At 35.0% G+C, this 13,366-nt stretch overlaps 1 protein-coding gene across 6 annotated transcripts in view; it reads right to left on the reverse strand.

Moving 5' to 3' along the window:
* The window catches only part of LOC138692622 (zinc finger protein 541), a 1,853,746-nt gene that overhangs the window by 1,274,047 nt on the left and 566,333 nt on the right, over nt 1-13,366 (reverse strand). The gene's annotated exons all lie outside the window — the stretch shown is intronic.

Here is a 13,366-nt window from a genome sequence, read left to right on the forward strand (position 1 = left end):
ATCACGGGCAAATACACCTGCCACCTGAGCTACATCGGTGGCTATTACGTTTGTTTGTTGATTTATTTCGTTATTAACAATAAACGCGAAAATATTTGGAGCTAAGAGGAATGAAGTTACAGGAGAATATAGAAAGTTACATAAAGCAGAACTGCACGCATTTTATTCTTCACCTAACATAATTAGTTGGGGGCGGATGATGATGAAAAGTCATCATCTTATTTTTGACATTATGACGATGCCTACTGTATTAATGGAGAAATCCTTTCTATGTCAATAATCAACGTAAAAAATTAATTTCTGATATTGCATTTTTGACGTTTTTGAACTAATATGTCATTTTTACATTTTTTTTCGGCAGTTTTTGGGCTTTTTTAATATTTCGAACAACTTTTAGATCATTTTGAATGCATTTTACTTCCTTCTTTACATATAGACCTGTTAAATCTTTTTCTAAGCAAACAGATCAGTAGTGGGCTCTACTAGTAGGCCTAAATTATCTACTGAATAAGTGAATAGCAATGATGTTTGAGTTTCATAGTTAGGAACAAACTCTGAAGTCCATTCCTCATTCCACTGAAGGTTTCACCTAACACAACAGAAGTAATATAAAATGCTTGACAACAGCTTAGTTTAAGTGAGGGCTTTGACAGCTCCTGTTCTTTTGTTGGTACGAGGTGTCTTTAGAATTTATGGTTGGAAGTGGTGAAACTTTCACCGTTTCTTGGACAATAAGGCGTTGTGTTCCCAATATAGTTCGGAAGAGATGTACTACAGTAGACAATATTTTAACACAAAGATTGCAAGAATGCACGCTGTGCCCACAATTTTTTTTGTCATTTACACTCCCTATCTGGAAGGTCTAGTAACAAAAGTGAAGAGCGAAAAGAGGAGACGGAGAAGGAAGGCACTGACATGAATCACCCCTGATTGAAACACATTGTAAACTTTCATTTACATCTATAGGTTTTCCTTAAAACTTTCATTTTGTTGCATGCTCTTCCTTTTTCTTAGTTAAATTCCAGGAAGTTCCTTCCTCTCTCCGACATTTGCAGGGCAGTCATTGAAACAAGGTGACTGATTTTTATGAAGTTGTGGAGTGAGTACGGTGAATAATATTTAAATGTCATTTTCTTTTAATTTCATGTCAATTTTCCATTATTTCAAAGGCATTTTATTGATAATTTTAAGTAAATTTTTAGTTTATCAACATCCGCCCCCCTAATAATTAGGAACATTAAATCAAAACGTTTCAGATGGGCATAGCATGAAGCACATATGGGTGAATCCAGAAATGCGTATATAGAGTGTTAATTGAGAAACCTGAGAAAAAATAACCTTTGAGGAGGCCGAAACGTTGATGTGACGACAATATTAAAATGGATTTGAGAGAGTTGGGATATGATGCTAGGGACTGGATTAAGCTAAGGATAGGGACAGATGGTGGGTTTATGTCAGAGGGGCAATGAACTTCCGGGTTTCCTAAAAGCCATTTGTAAGTAAGCAAGTAAGTATTAGGGATAAACGAGCAAAGCTATTTACTAAACACACAACAGTACTTTTACAATTCATTTGGGATATTTTTAATGAGAATTTTCGTAAATTTGGCCAATTCTTACGGTTTATTGTTTACTGGAAAATATTAAAATGAAATATTTGTGTAAGTTGCGGCACGGGCGTTTACATATTTTTAAGTTGATACCATAGATTGACCACAACATTGTACATGACATTATCGCTATTGTTGCATTCGTACGTGCTACTGATTTACAACATGGCGGAGTGGAGTGCTAAACATGGTGTTTGCAGTTGAATATTAACGTGATTCATGGGAGATTGGTGCATGTGCAGTGGTCATTTCGACGACAATTTGTATATAACCGAGGCATAGGACTAGTTCCAGTTCAAAAAACTAATGTGTAAGAAAGTGGAGAGAATCATCAGATTCAGTGTGCGATGTAAAGAGAAATGAGCCATTGGAAACTGTACGTAACCCTGAAATAGGTCGATAACTGCATTACAGTAAAGTCCAACTCGTTTAGCACGAAGACTTTATAAAATCGCAACCTACGACGCATAGCCTACTGCATCTTGCTCTGTTATTTCATACCTGTAAAATGCAAGCTGTTCAAGAATTAAGTGTTAGTGACAAATTAAATCGTTTACTTTTTCGCCGACACAAGCAAGAAAATTAATTCAGCAAGATTGGACGTGCTTGTAATGTCTGATAAGGTTAATTTCTATGCGTTTAGGTTTAAAAAAAAAATCAGAATTTTCATTAGCCCAACACGAATTCAAGGAATCTCCACGAAAGACCACTGCATTCAGACAACGTTACTGTCTGATGCACCATCGGCGCAGAAAGCATTATTCATCCCTACTTTTTCAGGACCCTACAGGACATACAGCCACTATTAATCCTGAATGCTATATCGAAACTTCCAGAACTTCCTTCAACTTAAATCTGAAGCGCATAAATGATACTACGACTCATACTGTGAGAAAGATCATGACATTTATTCGCGGCATGTTTGGGAGTCGCTTGATCTACCGGTTTGGAAATGTAGATTGGTCTGCAAGATCCCCTGACCTGTCATATGCTGGCTTTTTCTTGTGGAGATAGCCTATCTGAATAAAAGGGTGTACTCTCAACGCATACATACACCTCACTCAACAGCTGAAGCATAGAATTAGAGAATAAATTGCTATTATCACTTCAAAATTGTTGCATAACGTAACAACTTCGAGCGAAGACTACAACAATGTATTACCGACAATGCTGAACAACTTGTAGACAATATATTTGCAACATAAAATTCTGATACTTACTTACTGACTGGCTTTTAAGGAACCCGGAGGTTCATTGCCACCCTCACATAAGTCCGCCATTGGTCCCTATCCTGAGCAAGATTAATCCAGTCTCTACCATCATATGCCACTTCCCTCAAATCCATTTTAATATTATCTTCCCATCTACGTCTCGGCCTCCACAAAGGTCTTTTTCCATCAGGCCTCCCAATTAACACTCTATATGCATTTCTGGATTCCCCATACTAAAAATGCTAATTTAATTGTAAAAGCTGCTTTATGATATTCATAAAAATGTTTTGTTATTTCACAAGACGTTTATTTCATTTTTAAATAGGTAACCTCTCGTGTCCCACTCAGTATAAGACATTCATCATTTAATTTTGTTTTGGCTCACATTTCGAAAATTTAAAGTCCAGACACAAAAAAAACTTTCTTTTCTCCTGTCCGCGCCATGTTTTGTCACGATTGTTCCTTTGCGGTTAAACTTGCAAGTACGCAATGGCGTACTAATGAAAACCTGGCGAGATTATCTATCTATTGAAATAATCCTTTCTGCTGGCTTTGGAAATTCCGGAGGAACTTATGAATCGTCCTTTATAAAAACTGGCATCTTTATCGTACTTAATTACTATTGGCATAAAGTACAGCACAGATGATATTGTGGATATTGATTTAGTTAAAGATGATAAAGATGTGTATGAAAAGAATATTTCCTACTGAATATCCAAAAATTCTTCCAAAAGGATCTTTTTTTTGTCTTTCAGATAAAAAGTAGGTTATATACGTTTAATAAATAATGAACTATAATTAAAGTAACACTTCCTATAAACCCCCATTCTTCTCCTACCGTGCAAAAAATATAATCTGTATGTTGTTCAGGCAAAAATTTCCCTTTTGTAATGGTCCCTTTTTGATATTCTATTCCAAAAAATTTTCCAGAACCAATTGCTGTTTTGGAATATAAAGTAGATTATATCCTATGTTTTCTCTGTACTTTCTATCAAATTCATTTTGAAATAGGATATTAATTCTATCCTTGTGATGTTTTTTCACAAATTTTTGATAAAAAGTGGAGAAATAAAAACAAAAATAGAAAAATTGATAATAAACAAAAGGTATAAAAAATAAGTCATTTATGGGTTTCTTTTTTTATAAGAAAAACCGATGATAATATTAAAAATAATTAAGAGGTTAGGATCCAAGGTGATATATTTAGTGAAAGAATTAAGAAGAAAATTAAAATCAATGCATGAAGTATAAAAAAATAGACAATCCCTCTCTATACAAGGTAAGAATAAAAGAGGAAAAAAACTAGTGGCACATTGGACTTGTCTTCATTCAGGATAAATAGAAATGTTACTCATATACTAGTATACTAGTGTAATGATATACGTTAGGGCCAATATTAAAAACCTACTTCTTCTACATTACAGTTTTTATTGGTAGCTACACATACTGGCCCTTTGGACACTTAAGACACACAGTTAGTGTAAAGTAGATGTGTATCTGTATTATGACCGGAATTACATAATAGTACAGTATGTACTGTCGGTGACTCAGAAGAAGACGAGAGCGGACTGAGGAGGAAGGGATGTGAACAGATAACGTAGATTTGTACTGCAGTAAGCGGAAACATTAGGTCTCTTCTGTTCAACTTAGCTTTAATTTCTGTATATAACAATCAACAGCGATAGTCAATAAGGTCACATTCTTTCCGCTCGTCTTCTCCTGAGTAACGGACAGTATATTTGAGGTATTTATAGGGGGTAACGGAAGTTTGTGCTCATCTTGTAGATTAACCGAAACTACATTGTCCTGAAGTATTTTACATTCTTCTTGTAAAAAACCATGGATTAAGAACGGACAATAAATATTTCGTCATGGACGTAGAGGTCAGTGCAGCAACCGCCATACCACATCTTACGGAACAAGCAATCGATATGACGACTATATTTGTCGTAAAACTCGAGTGTAGTGGGACACTTGACAATTGTAATAAGTTTGACATGAATTACAGTTCTTATTCTGGTAATATTGATCCTTCTGTGTGGTATAAGTGGAAGCAACTCTAGTTATAAATCCAAAGGATCCGGAATCGATTCCAGACACGCAAATGAAAATTCATTTCCTTCCCACTGGGGCTGAGTATGTGCACATTGTCTGTTTGTTGTATATTGTGTTAATCGGAGCCTAGCATCATGCTCACCACATGATAATAATCCCACTACTTGTCACCAGTGATGTCAAAAAGTAGCACGCTCTTTTTTCAAACCAACCCCTTGGTCGTGGGCATGAAGTGGGTCAAAATTTGCCGGAACATATTTGTTACTTCCGTTATTTTTACGCGTGCACAGCATTTTTATTTCTCAAGATTACAGTGGAGTGGTAGTAGGTAGCTGTAAGTAATTTTTCAGTTATAACGGAAACTTTGATAACTTTAGTTTAAGTGGAAATTAAAAAGTAATTTTTTCAATACCAAAGAATAGTAAATAGTACATTATGCAACGAGACTATAATGGTAGTAATTAAGACGCAAGTATGATTGTTTATGAAATGAGCGAAAGCGAGTTTCATAATTTTCATACGACCGTCTTAATTACTATTATAGGCAAGTTTCATACGACTTTTTATGCTCGACCATATTTCTAACTTGAAATTATTTAAAATTCGGTCTTCTTATGGTTATGTGCGAACTGACCTGAATTGTGAGATGTGCGCAAACGCGAAAATATTGATTTTTTCCGAGTCCGAATGTCATTGACCTTGGCAGAGAATAAGATGAAGATTACTCTGATATAACCTGGAAATTAATTTAGAATTGAAAAACGAGATGACAAATTGAATTTATTTGAATATTATTTACAATTAACGCTAATTATTATAGTAACAGAACATAACCTTCTGCGACAGTATTGGATTTCCAGCCTCCGTGATTTTCGCTAATTGTCTTTCGATTGCATATCCGAGAATAATCGATATAATGGCACAAAGCTGACTTGTCATTGGCTGAACACCTGAACTTTAATGAGTAGGTGTACTTTAATGACATGCATTAAAGGACTGCTGCCAGGTGTATAATTACTACATTTCGGCATGGTCGAGCATAAACTTTTTTATAACACTAGAAAGTTATTATAATAACTAAATTCTTAAGTGAAAGTTTTCCTTTAGAAGAAGAAGAAAAAAAAAACAAAGTAAGAAGGAATTTCTATACCGGCATGGAAGTTCGATCTAAGAATCTGTATTACATTTGTATAGATGAAGTGATATCCGTCCGAGTGGTTACGTTGCAGGGTAATCGAAACGGGATAAACCATGCGACAGTTTTTTACTTAACGGGTGTATTTTCTTTAAGTTATTTTAAAAAGTTGTATAATATTAAACAGACGTCCAATTCCGAACAGCAAATGTTTTCAGGAAATAGCTAAGAATGACCAGCCACAAGCCTTTACAGAGAGGTCAGCGACATAACCACTCGGACAGGCAGTAATAATGTCACAGCTGTTTTTATAGTATAGCCTACATCAAACTGAACATATCGATCGTCCAGTTCAAATGTGCGACAACTCAAAAATTGCCATTTTTTAGTCGTTTATACTACTGAAAGCCCCTTTCGGAGCTCTTTCCGATTCAGTATTGAGATGTCATATTTACAACCAAAAAGAAAAAGAACTAAATAAACTGCTTTAGAAATAATTATTACTATGGACTTTACTAATTCATTATTAGTACATTTCGAAATGTATCAATAATGAACTGGAAGATTGTGATAAACTCGTCCTGAATACTGACTCATTTCTAATTGTCGTGGTTATGAACCATAACTGTTCTTTCTAAGTGATTTATTTGAAACTTTCAACTGAAGATATCTCAAAACTTGTTCTTTTGAGTTGTCGCACATTTGAACTAGACGATCGATATGTTAAACGACATTTTCTCATACGTAAATATGCAAACTGAAGATTTTGTTTAATTATTACTGTATTTTATTAATTACATTTTTATAAATTGTTAAATAAAATTTTAAAACTTCAGTTCCTATTCAATTCAGCGATGGTTTTCAACCTATCAGCAAATGTTTCACTTTTCTATTCGCGTAACACATTATAATGCCACTTGATAATCAATGATTATCTTACAAACGATGTACGTTTACGTATCATACATTGAGCACCACCCCATCTGCAAAAAGTTTCCTACGGTTGTTATAATGAGTAGTCTTGTTAACAAATTACCTAAATACATTTTAGGGCGTATATCTTTACATTTTTGAAAGCAATTTTAAATATGGGTTATTAATATGTTAGTTCAATTGTATCAAATAAATTATTATTGCAAAGGATAATTATTAGATTAATTACTCAATCCAACCATAATGCACAATGTACGCTATTTAAAAAGAAAAAGAAAAAGTTATGACTATAAATAATTTATATATTTATGAAGTTCTAAATTATAACAAAGAGAATATTAGCAACTTTGAACAAAGGTTTAAATTTAATATTCTACGAAGAATGTAACTAACTTCATGTGTCGTATGTCAGACTTAAGGCTAATTCACAATAAACCAGGAACGAAAACGACAACGAGAACGGAAATATTGTTAAGTGCATTTATTTTAACATTATTTCCGTTCTCGTTGTCGTTTCCGTTCCGGTTTATTGTGACCCAGCCTTTATTAAGATACAGGCATCTTATCCTAAATTGTAGACTTTTGTAAATTTCCTTTTAAAATATGGAAATTAAATGAATTAAAAAAGAAAATACATGAATGCTTACATGGTAATCTATTAGTTTCAAAGAGCATATTGATGTTAATATTGTTACATAACTTTATTTTTTTTTTAATTTTAGTTGGTTATTTAACGACGCTATATCAACTACTAGGTTATTTAGCGTCGATGAGATTGGTGATAGCGAGATGATATTTGGCGAGATGAGGCCGAGGATTCGCCATAGATTACCTTGCATTCACATTACGGTTGGGGAAAACCTCGGAAAAAACCCAACCAGGTAATCAGCCCAAGCGGGTATCGAACCCGCGCCCGAACGCAACTTCAGACCGGCAGGCAAGCGCCTTAACCGACTGAGCCACGCCGGTGGCTCATAACTTTGTATTTGTTAATGTTTGTTGCTATATGGTTTGTATTATTATCGAAGCTTATGGTTTTAATTACTAAATGGCTAATAAATAAAAGTAATTGAAAAGAAAATTGAATTAAAATAATACAAAGGTAATATTCCAGTCAGGACTAAGCTTGTTGTTCGTTGTCTGTACCTGTTACGTCCTTATTATTTCCCTATTAGATTAACACACTTCTTATAATCTATAATACTCTTTGTCTGTTTTTCTCCCTATCTTGTTTGAAGATGCAAAATGGTACGCGTGAAGCACTAGCGTAAATGCTTGATATGACATCGCTTTTATGAATCTTTAATGCTGATTCATTATCCTCCCAAAACTGTGACAGGCTCAATTTCTGATGGAGATGATGATGACGATGGTTTTCGTGGTGGTGGTGGTGGTGGCGGCGGCGGCGACGATGATGATGATGATGATGATGATGATGATGATGATGATGATGATGATGATGTACACTGTTGATAATATTTTTGTTTCTTTGCGTTACTTAAGAATAATAGGCTACTTGTATGCATATTGCAGGATGTAATTTATAAGGTAAGCAGAGGAATCTCCACTTTCTTCTAGAGAATCAAAAGTTAGAGGTCTTTCATAAATATAGTCAGAAGTGCTTCTTTGGAAGTAACTTCAAGAAATAGGTGTATCAGGTCAAATTCATTACTACCTCGATATGAATCCCGGAAAGTATACAAAAACTTATATTTCCTTTTTACAGTTTAAGTGGGAACTTTTGCTGCTTTTCTTTTCGTAATTTCTATTTCCGTGCTCTCGTGTTCTTTTGTACGTTTCGTCTTCCTTTTATTCTATTTCCTTTTCAGCCTTCTTCCGCTGTCTTATGTACTCCCCGAAATCTAAGAATACACTTGGTGTACCATGCAGTGTTGGTAACTTTTTTACCTAACATAGAAAAAGTAACTAACTCAAAACAAATGTTCATTTACTTTACATAATTACCTTTTAACTCTATTATACACTCAATTCAAAATCTTAAAAAATTGTTCGTCTTGGTCTGAAAACCATTCTGTTGTGGTAATAATGATAATCCTAATAGTTTCAGAGATAGTTAAGGCTGGTTCATAATAAACCGGGAACAGAAACTACAATGGGAACGAGAACGGAAATAATGTTAAAATAAATGTATTTAAATGTGAGCAACAGTTAATTGTAAATGCTCCCATTTAAATATATTTATTTTAACAATATTTTCGTTCTCGTTCCCGTTGTTATTTCCGTTTCCGGTTTATTGTGAATCAACCTTAAGTGGTGATAGCAGTAGGACTATTAGTGATGGTGATGCTAGTGATTGTACTGGTAGAAGTAGACCCAGTTAGGTTTAATGGTAGTAATAGTAGTGATAGAGATATTAGTGATAGTGATGGTAACGGGAATAATAAAGGATTTTGGAGTATGCAAATGAATTATATTAAGATTAATCCCTTATAAATATGACTATGTAGCTACTTTGTGTGCGTCCTTAATATGAAGAATTTTCGTACACATAAATACTACTTCAACGTGTACCCTGTATTAAAACAGCAAAATAAAATTTATATTTTCTTTTTTACTGTTATAGGCATCTTAGTTCATAAGTAAATATACGCCTATAGCTACCGGTTATTTCGTAGAACAAAAAATTTCAACTGATCAATACATCACTAACATGTAGGGCCTAAGTGTGTTTTCATACTGCAATTATTCCTTGCGTGGCATGCACTTGCGCAATATAGGCCTAGTGACATTTCCTGCGTTCAAAGTCCTAAAGAATTATGACGGTGCTATGCTATCGTATGCAGCTATATTCTAATTTTGGGGAGGTCACTTGAACCAGTGGCTACAATTGCAGAAAAATGCGCTTCTCTGCCTTGATAGAACTGAAACGAGATGTGTCGTACAAAGATGTAGGACTATGCAGTCTCTCCGAGACTTTGGTTAGCAGAGACATGGCTTCGGAACAGAATATTTTGGTAAAGCGAGAAACAGGTGTCGATAATTTTGCCTGTAGTCCACTCAATCAGGTCACAACTCGTTTAAATGTCTTAAATTTTCGATGTGGGACTCGACAGTCCTTATATTTTTTTTTCCGAAAGAAAGTTAACAACGGGATTTTTGTCGTCTTTTATTTAAGAAATCCATCGAAAGTTATGTAACTAAACATTAGAAGTTCCGATTTAATGGTAGAGCCTAGATAATAAAGGACGAGACATAAGGTGAAGGTTTCAGATATTTTATTGATCAATAACGTCTTTCTATTTCTCACGACAGAGAGGAATGTTTGTTTGAAGTTTCAGTATGGTCATCTTGTGTTATCATTAGTGACTGTACTTCGTCCCAGGAGGCTACAAGATTAAGTATTACTGGAGTTTATACGATATTGGAAGACACGAGTGCATCTAGCAAGCGAAGTACTTGACTGACTGCTCTCGCGACTCTTGTTTGGTAAAATTAGGCGTAAGAAAACATGGACCACTTTAACAATTACAATTTAAATTATTTACACTGTGTACATTAGAATATGGTATTTTTACTACTTACACTATCATAAAGAATATAGGCCTGCACTGATCAAACATTATTTACACCATTATGCAGAGTGTTGTGTATTGTCATGCAAGGTGTTTTATTTCATAATACGATAGCCAATTATTTTGTAAATAGTGTATAAACAATGATCAATATAAGCCTATATTCTTTACGATAGCGTAAATAGTAAAAATAGCATATTCTATGATGACTTTAATGCGACTTAGTCTCATTTTCTTCGTGGCTAAAATATTTTGTTTGGGCGCATGTAATATTAAAATTAACACCACTAACAGCGACTGGATCTTACCAATGTAACTAGACAACGTTACTTAAGCGCGAATGGCGTCAAAAGTCGCGTCTTTCATGAACTAAGTCGCATCAAAAGGGATATTATGTATCTTTGTACATACTAGGTAAAGGAACTGTCAGACATTGGCTACTTTCAAAGCCGATTGTCTGCTTTTCGTCTCTAGAATATGATCTTTCTTCAAATGTAACTTTTTAGAATATGATTTTTATTTTTAATACATCAATTTTCCTTCATTATGTTAATCATTCCTTTGATTCTTATTTAACATTAAATTGTAATTGTTTAATTCTTAGAATTACAACTAAACACACATACATTTTGCTATTGCAATTATTATTATTATTATTATTATTATTATTATTATTATTATTATTATTACATTTTTTCTGTATTGCTGTTATTTAAATTTGCTATGTAATTTTACAATGGTTGAGTGGAAGAGAACCTTTTGGCCTTAACACTGCTAGTAAAAATAAACCAATTAAATAAATGAAGAAATAATTTAAATTGTAGTATAGGTCATCGTAGTATCAGTCTTTATCACTAGAATGCATTGCAAACAGTTTTGAATCATGAATAGAAAGTCAACTGCAGCACAAACAAGAAGCAAGTTGATATTGGAAACTGAAGATACAAGTGTTCCCTAGTAATCCTCTAGACAGCGCCACCGTTTTTGGCATGTGAAATAAGTAATGGGAACCTTAAGTGCAAGTGTTCTACCTTTGTAGTAGTCTACGGGCGATGAAACTGACAATTTGTGATTGGAAGATTGTTGATTTGACGTGTATTCAGGAGGAGGTACCGTTCTCAGCTGCAGTGGCAACAGAATCTCACTGACTGGACTGAACTATACTCAAGGACACAGCGCAGGAAAGTTAAATGCGAGTATCTTAAGGTACGGTCACACGTCGCTACTTTTGCTGCGCAACTTTTATACTGCAGCTGCAAAAGTTGCGTGTCGTGTTCACACGTAAGCCAAAAGTAGCGCGCTGCACGCTACTTTACGTGCTGCGCAACCCGAGTGCAGCAAAAGTTGCAACTGGAGGTTGCGAGTCTGTTCACACACAAGGCGCTACTTTTGCAGCCGCAGTCATGCTGCAGGTTTCCATCTCCGTGTTGACTTCTCAATATACATTTTGTGGTTATGTTCGCATTATTAATAAACTCATGCGAAAGCTTACTTATCTATTATTTGCTTTTCTGTCCTAACTAGTATTCAGAAATTGGCATAATTTTTACTATAAAGCTTTTAAAAACGCCTATATACTTAAATGATAACCAACAGCATATTCACGTAATCAATGTTGGCAACCCTCCTGTTTGAAACTACGCTACAGAAAATTAAAAAAGTGAATTATATCGTCAGCAAATATGCTCAGACTGTGTTGTTCATTTAATAACTGTTACAAATAATTTATTTTCATCACATCTAACATTAAACTACATCCAAACAATAAAAGTTTCATTGGCACATATGGGTGGCAACACTGGTCGCAACCGCAGCAAAAGTTTCAACAAAACCGATATCAAAAATGCTGCGGCTGCAACCCTGAGAACCCTATTCACACGTCGCTACTTTTAAGCTGCGCGCAGCATGAAAAAGTAGCGAGCAGCAGGTTCGGGAGCCGCTACTTTTCGGGTTGCACCGTTGTTCACACGTCACAGTACGAAAGTTGCGCAGTTTTTTGTACTGCAACGCTGCAAAAGTAGCAACGTGTGACCGTACCTTTACTTTTGCCGCAGTCTGGGCAGCAAGACTGACAACTGTGGTTGGCAGATTGCTGACGTGATGTGTATAGGACGTGCTACCATTCTCAGTTACACTATCAAGAGATGCTCGCAAACTGTATATTGTACTCAAGGACACGTGCCAGAAACGCTGGCGGCAGCAATACTTGTGACAGGCGCCAAACATGACGTCACGTCAATGTAGTCTATGAACAACTAACCTATCCCCGTATGCCTCGGGCCAGAATACGGTTACTAGTTATCACCGTTAGCAATATGCACCGTCGTTTATTTTCTTTATTTCGGCTACTATCGTCCATCGCTTCACTTTTTTGTATGCATTTTTTTTCGTGTTATTGCCAAATTAAACTACAAGAGAAAAATATTTTTTCATATTATTTTCATTTTCATTTGCCAAAGGAACTAACCTAATTGGAATACTAGTAATTTTTATGGTATCAAAGGGATTAGTCACTACAGCGACCCACACACGATGAGACATGCCTCGAGGCATACGGCGATACATGGTTTCATGTCCCATCGATCCACACACGCTTTAGACTGTATCAGTAAGGAGAAAAATATTCAAACTGGAGAAATAGTACCTGCTGAATGGAGATGTATAGTGGGGATTTAATGTTTTTACAAAGACTGCCAAGATCCTCAAACATCTTCGCAAGAGAAGTACGAAATAAGTTCAAACATTTCTTTAACAATGGAGGGACAATAGTTAAATTTCCAAGAAATCATGGTTTTCAGAACATGAATATTTGTTTTCAAAATTACGACAGAAAATTCAGAATTCTCAATTATAATCAAATTATAAACTACTTGTAACATCTTTATCATTC

The sequence above is a fragment of the Periplaneta americana genome, chromosome 17 (genome assembly GCF_040183065.1).
Source record: "Periplaneta americana isolate PAMFEO1 chromosome 17, P.americana_PAMFEO1_priV1, whole genome shotgun sequence".
Classification (NCBI taxonomy): Eukaryota; Metazoa; Arthropoda; class Insecta; order Blattodea; family Blattidae; genus Periplaneta; species Periplaneta americana.